We start from the raw sequence: 7,371 nt of genomic DNA on the forward strand, positions 1-7,371 counted from the left end.
GTGCTTCCATGGTTCTAGCTTCTTTTATAATTTTTTTAACGCTGGTTTCAGACAAACCTGTGGCTTCAGAAACAGTTTCTGCTAAATTAATGTAGTTTGCGTATTCGGCCGACGTGTGGTCATTTTTTCGCCTTTCAAAAAATTTGTACACTATGTACAACTTCCTTAAGTTGTCTTGAGATAGCCGGTCCTGAATGTATGGGCATGCCGGATTAATTACGCTGGAAAATGTGAAAGCTACGTACCATGCCCATACACTTCACCACCGGATACCCGGCGCCGGTTAGCCGGCAACCGGGACGTGTGAATAGGCACTTAGTGAGCGTCACCATTTACTCACACCAATACACTTACGCTTACATAGACTACGTATCCGTATTGTCTTACGAGTTTATTACAAGTGCTGCAGTACGGAGTCGATACTTTTATTTTAAGTAAAGAAAAAGTAGTCAATATTGTGGTATTTTTTTTATATTTTTAATATTTAAAAATGTCAAAGCATCCGCTACACTGTTGCTAAATAACTGACTAGCTAACTTAACTTTCATTTTGTTTTTTTCAAAGTTGATGTGTTCCTTGCCTAATTTATTCGCCAGATGTAATTGCTCTTTTTCTTGGATCTCGTGAAGATTTTTCAAATGTTGCCATTTTACTTTTCTATTTTCTTTGTCTACGATTATCTCGTTAAATTGGAAGGCATTCCTTATTAATTTTAACATGTGACAGGGATCGAGGAAAGCGTATACATTTAATTTTGTTTCCGGATGCTCAAAATGTGTTTTTATATCGTCCGGATTAAAATTACATCCCAACTGTCTCAACATGCTGACATTTGCTGGACATCCATCACATGTAAGAGAAACTACTTCTACGCCCGTATCATGCAGCAGTTTTAGGCACTGTAAAACTAAATTTGCTCTTTGTTCTCCATTCACACAAAGAAAAAACCGACGGGAACTTTCCAATTTGCATTTATTGCATTTACTAGAAATATCTTTTGCTTCTTTTAAGTCATCACTGTTTATATTGCTACCAATGTCGACGTAGCCGTGAAATTGTTTCCCTTCCCACTCAACTCGCTTTCTGATAGCCATCTCGTCTAACGTCAAACTACATAATACAATCTTATGTTCGGATTGTTTCTGTATCAAAGTAATTGCCGTTAACGATTCTGTAGTAAAACCAGCATTCGCATCGACACTTTGGTACCATTTTTGAATGGTTCTTGGATGAGGCAGACATGTATTAAATTTTTCACGCACATAATTATACGCCTCTGGCGAATAATAATGCAAAGTTAATGCAAAAGACTTAACTTCCTTTGAGTAAACACCTTTTAGATTGAAGGTTAAATTATTACTTTTTACGTTAGTACTCTGTAACGTCAATATATCCTCATCATGTATAAGTAGATTTCTCTCGTAGATATTTTATAATATTTTCCATTTTAGCAATTTTTTTTGATAACCTTATATTGTTTGCTCTCAGTCGTTTTACTAGAAGTGTTTGCCTTTTAATGGTTTGCTGAGCCCTCAATATAGACATTTTCAATTTACGTCTGCGTGGTGTGTCTTGGATATTTGGTGTTGTCTCTTCTTGTGTGTTTGATATACCATCTTGAATAGCTTCTTTGGCTGGTTCTACGAGTGAATCTTCACCAGACATCTAAAAATAGTACAGATCAATGAAGAGTTCCGAATAACTAAAAATTAGTAATTAGAATAATGTAATTTTCAAAAATACTTGTTTGTCTACTTAAAATTACCTTTCTACGTTTTGCTGGTGCAGCAATGTCATGAATTTCAACAGTCTTTGTGGAACAATGTGAATTAATCTGAAAGATATATATTTTTTAGCACAAATTTCATTATAGCTTAATAATAATCCTTCCTTATAATAGCTTCTATCCGCGACTCCATTATTACAACAAAATAAAATAAAATTAGTTATTAAATATGCAATAATTATTACCTCTTTAATAATGGGGTGGAGTTTCATGTTGGGATAGCATCAGAAGTTAAGTAAGTTCTGGAAGTCCTTTTTATGAAACTTACAGCCTCGAAGTGCTCAGAGCATATCGTATCATGTTTTTGTGGAAACCAGTTGTACTTTCCTGTTGCTAATATAAGGATCATTAGGAAATCTAAAAAAAAGTAAGGTTTCTGTTATAGATGCGTTAATTAGAACATGCATTTGTCTGGATTTAAAAAAAAATTCAAAGTCTATATTTGCATGTTCACCAACACACATTATCGACATGACGCCACCCAACCATAACCACATCACTATCGCATGGCCAGATAGGATGACAGCGAGTCTTGACCATCTGGACACATGTCATCTGGATTACAGTTTTAAAAAAGTCTAAAAGTAGGGTTTTCTTACTTACCTGTAATATGATACGCCAGAATTATGTTTATTAACGTTTTTACTTTGATTGTAACACCAAATAACAGCACAATGAGGCATTTTTAATGCTTTTTTCGTTGACTTTCACTCCACAACGATCGAATAGATACTGGCGACCGCTTGAGCGCACCTCTGCGCGCAACGCACAATTGCAGCTCTTCTTCTCAGTCGGTACACTCTTGTCAGAGTGGTCGTGGTCATCATCTTGAATCACGATTCAGAGTGATGTTCTTCGTAATACGGCGCCATTCCTCGCGGACTGCAGCTTTCCGGGTACTTTCGCTAACCGAGCACTTAGTTGCGGCCTTGATCCGGTCCGTCCATCTCATTGGTGATCTACCACGTGGTCTGGTGCCCTCAACTTTTCCCTGCACTACGAGACGCTCTATGGAGTCATTACTGCGCCGAGATACATGGCAAAAAAAAGGTTAAAATGCGTGACTGAACTGTGGTTGATAGGCGCTGTCTGATTGCAATTGCAGCTACGGCTATTATTATTCCTGCCGTCTCTAGAAGCGGGCGGCGCGCGACGATTCCATGCTCTGTGATATAATCTACTAGCTTTCCGCCCGCGGCTTCGCCCGCGTTGAATTTTGTCTGTCACAGAAAAACTTTATCGCGCGCGTCCCTGTTTCAAAAACCGGGATAAAAACTATCCTATGTTCTTTCCCGGGACTCAAACTATCTCTATGCCAAATTTCATCAAAATCGGTTGCGAGGTTTAAGCGGGAAAGCGTAACAGACAGACAGACAGACAGACAGACAGAGTTACTTTCGCATTTATAATATTAGTTGGGATAATCTAGTCTGCGAGCACGTAAAATTTTGTCGCACAGTCGCGACAGCAATATAATAGACAGTTTGACACCATACCCCAATAATTCGAAACCACAACTGTTTTAAAAAGACTTCATTCTGGTCTTAAAAACCTAATTTATTTTAAATTACCTGTAAATTTTGATTTTTGTTCGAATTATAATTGAAAAAAGTAGTTTAATTGGGTTGACAAAATAGTGACGTCACTTGCTTGTAGTGCCATACAAAATCTATGGGAGAGTTTCGTTTTGACAGTTTATTACGCGCGAGCGATATGGATGGGTAGCTTGGGGTCATTGGACAAAATTCTACGTGCTCACAGACCGGGCTTTAGCTGATTTACTTACTCGTACTTGCATCATCAAAAACGATTTTGCTTGAGGGGTTAAATTTTGTATCAATTGCTTAAAGCAATATTGTTTACTCAAATGTGTAGGCCTTTCCAAATTCTATTCAAATGATCGAATTAGACGCCGTTTGGAATTTATAATGTCGCGACACTTTTTATACATCTTTTTACACTTTGGTGTTAAAATTTTGATGCTCCTGACAATCCTCTCTCTCTCTCTGGTTTTGTGTCTGTGAAAAATATTTATACTTATTACATATCGCACTAATAATACAATAGTGTATCAACTCAAAATCGATCATTTTACAAAATTAACAAAAAATGTATTACTCACTTCCTATATCTAATAGTTGCAAATTGAATTACTGCCATATGAGCCATTAAACTGAATTGAAATAAATAATATGTTTACAAAAAATTAAAAAAAAACACAAATATACTCAACATCAAATAAATCGCACCTTCCGCGGTGCGAACTTTAAAGATTTTCTTCTGACACAATCATGGTGCCCTAACAATATTGGTGTTATTTGAAAGCCCAATAAATAAACTTCAAGAAAAACACATTAATTTTTTTTATAAACAATTAACAGGTACCATAAATGTGACCTGAAAAAAGGCCTCACTTTGGGCTCACCCCTGGGATCAGTTAGACCAGTTTTTGTGGTTATAGAACCAAATAATGATCTTACGTGTCCTTTTTAACAGATAGATAGCGATTAATCCCAATTTAACAGTTTTATAGCCATAAAAGTTGGCTCAAACGTAACTACCTATTTTTTGAAGAAGTGACTCTGGACTATTGATGTGCCGTTCCCGAGAACGCTCTCTCAGCTGAGAATATTCTCGGGAGCGTTCCCGGGAGCGTTCTCCTAAGTGAGAAAGGTTGAGAATCATGTTTATAAAATGGGAATAAACAAACTTTCTTAAGTAAAATAGTATTAAATTAAGTCAACAGATAAGTGTATATTAAACAATACACGCTATTTGCAGTGAAAGGCTATATTCTCAGTGTTCCCGAGAATATTCTCGGGAACTTTCTCGGCAATATTCTTGGCAACTGCAACTTTATTATATTTTAATTTTTTCGTCGTGAAATGTCGTTTTAATGATATGAAAGATGACAGAAATTTCTTTTTACACGTAATTAAATAATGTAACTGTAATTTTTTTCGTTTTTAACACGCTCTTATTAGGTCGTCGTGTATGTAACTAACTATGTAATGGAATCTTAGAATCTGAATTACACGCACTTCTAAGGCTTGTATCATTATGAAACTTGGCAATTATATGTAGATTAGAAATGACAATACAATATTGTGGTACCAGCTGGTCTGATGGAACTGGAAGGTGGCCAAAAGAAGTCCTAAACGAAACGGCAGAATCACATCGAGTTTGGGTTGATTGGATGTCTTTTCGAGATCTTTAAGTGCTAGATAATGTCCAGGGTCCTAATGATGGAGTCAGGATGTAGCCATAGGAACTCCTAAAAGAAACGGCGGAAACTCATCGAGTTTGGGTTCGTTGGATTTGTCTTTTCGAGCACTTTAATGCTAGATGATGTCCAAGGTCCTGATGATTTTTGACTTTTTAGTGTTGTTAGTAATTAAAAGCGTGTTTTTAGTTTTTTAAACTATTCTTATTTGACATTAAGGGCATATTTCACAATCGCTTAGTAAGGGGCTGTTTCGCCACTTCTGGATAAGTTGTGGATAGCCTGTCTGACGGATCATTTGACACATTTTTATAGAAAATACGTGCTAGCTAGATTGAACCGAAACTTAACGAATATATCCCGTACATTAGTCTGCACGAGATTAGAATGGTTCTCAAACAGCTGAAAACCAACAAGGCACCGTAATCACGTCTGAGCTTCTAAAAGCAGGCGGAACGCCGGTACTAAAGGCCCTAAACCTTGTTGAAGAATTATAGACCCATTTCGCTTCTGAGCCATGTCTACAAGCTGTTTTCGATAGTCACGCTAGCAGGCTCGACGACTTTCAGCCCCCCAAATAAGCCGGTTTTCGAAAAGGCTTTAGTACCACATACCATAATAAATACGCTACGGCAGATTATACGGAAGATCAAGGAGTATAATCAGCCACTTTGCGTTTGTGAACTATGAGAAAGCCTTCGATTCGATTGAGACATGGGCAGTGCTTCAGTCTCTTCGACTGTGCCAAATTGACTATTGATACATTAGTGTTGAAAGGCTTGTACAAACACGCCACAGTGACAGTCCGTTTTAAGATCAGGACCCGAAACCTATCCAGTTGCAGAGAGGGGTGAGACAGGGAGACGTCATCACCACCGCCCTGGACGATGTTTTCAAGCTTCTGGGCTGGAGCGGATTCAGCATACATATCAACGGCAAGTACATAACCCAGACAGCAGACGATATCGTAGTCATGGCTGAGATCGTGGAAGATCTAGGCACAATGCTCGATGGTCTCAATAGAGTCTCTCAACAAGTGGGTCTCAAAATGAACAAGGACAAGATTTAAAAATCATGTCTAAAAACCGTGTTGCACCCACTCCTCTAAAAGTTGGAGACTCTATACTCGAAGTTGTTGAATATAATGTATACCTGGGGTAAACAGTCCAGTTAGGTAGGTCCAACTTCGAAAAATAGGTCAATCATCGAATCCAGCTCGGCTGGGCAGCCTTCGGGAAGCTTCACGATATTTTCACGCGGCTTCTCCGTCGCGTCGCCTCTCCGCTTTAAATCCACTTTGAATCCGCTTTAAATCCACTTTGAATCCGCTTGCAATCCGTCAGGGTGGCAAGGGCCTTAAAACTTAGAGGCACACTGATGTTCAAATACCGTAGTCGAGTCCTAAAGCCGCGGCACGCGTTCGCCACGAAAAGAGTGAGCAAGACTGCAATATCTCACTCACACGTTTTATGCCTTGTTCATAAAGACTAGACTTAACGCCCAGTTAATAAAACATCGAAACATTACAAATCATATCACATATTTAAACAACAAAATTTAAATTAAAACTAAATGTATTCTGTCGAGAACACTGAGAATATTCCCGGGAGCGTTCTCGGTTCTCGAGAATATTCTCACTGGGAATATTGCCGGGAACGAGAACTTTCTCAGCGGCACATCTCTACTCTGGACCCTTCTAAAAACACATTTTTGTGATAAAAACCTTTCCTTTAATGAAATGAAGGTTTAGAACTAGGCTTTCAAATGCAACCAATGTTGGTGGGAAGTGGGGATGCATACGTTTGAGAAGTGCTTGTCGCGGGAGGTGCGATTTATTTGATGCCGAGTGTAGTTTAATTATTTAGCAATTTTGAGTTAAGACTCTCTTCGTCCATCAACTTTTTTCAAAATGAAACATTATCATTAGTTAAATCATTATTGGTGAAATATTTTGTGTTGTTACAGTCTGAATCATATTTTTTTGCTACGGTTTTAACTTAGTTTTTACAATGTATGTTTATCCATTTCCTAATATCCATTGATCAAACTCTGCTTGGGTTGACACTATACATTTGAATAAGATGAATAACAGTCGTATTTTGAGTTAAAGGTATCGTTCGTTTCAGCCAAATGACGTCCACTGCTGGACAAAGGCCACCCCCAAGGTTTTCCACAATGAACGGTCCTGCGCTGCCCGCATCCAGGTTCTTCCCGCGACCTTTACCAGATCGTCGGTCCACCTAGTAGGAGGCCTGCCCACGCTACGTCTTCCAGCCTGAGTTAAAGGTTGCTTGTGTATTCTTGGGTCAAACCCTTTGAGAATAATAAAGTCTGATTACCAGTTCGTCGCAAGTTACGTACG

General features: G+C 38.3%; 1 long non-coding RNA gene across 1 annotated transcript; it reads right to left on the bottom strand.

The window, feature by feature from the left end:
• Window positions 1–999: 999 nt before the first annotated feature.
• On the bottom strand, window positions 1,000–2,560 carry LOC135081307 (uncharacterized). Its single transcript, XR_010259180.1, has 3 exons — window positions 1,972–2,560; window positions 1,766–1,834; window positions 1,000–1,665 (listed from the first exon to the last, which is right to left on the bottom strand). It is a non-coding gene; the product is annotated as an uncharacterized LOC135081307 (long non-coding RNA).
• Between the last annotated feature and the right edge of the window lie 4,811 nt (window positions 2,561–7,371).

Source organism: Ostrinia nubilalis, chromosome 19 (genome assembly GCF_963855985.1).
Source record: "Ostrinia nubilalis chromosome 19, ilOstNubi1.1, whole genome shotgun sequence".
Lineage (NCBI taxonomy): Eukaryota > Metazoa > Arthropoda > Insecta > Lepidoptera > Crambidae > Ostrinia > Ostrinia nubilalis.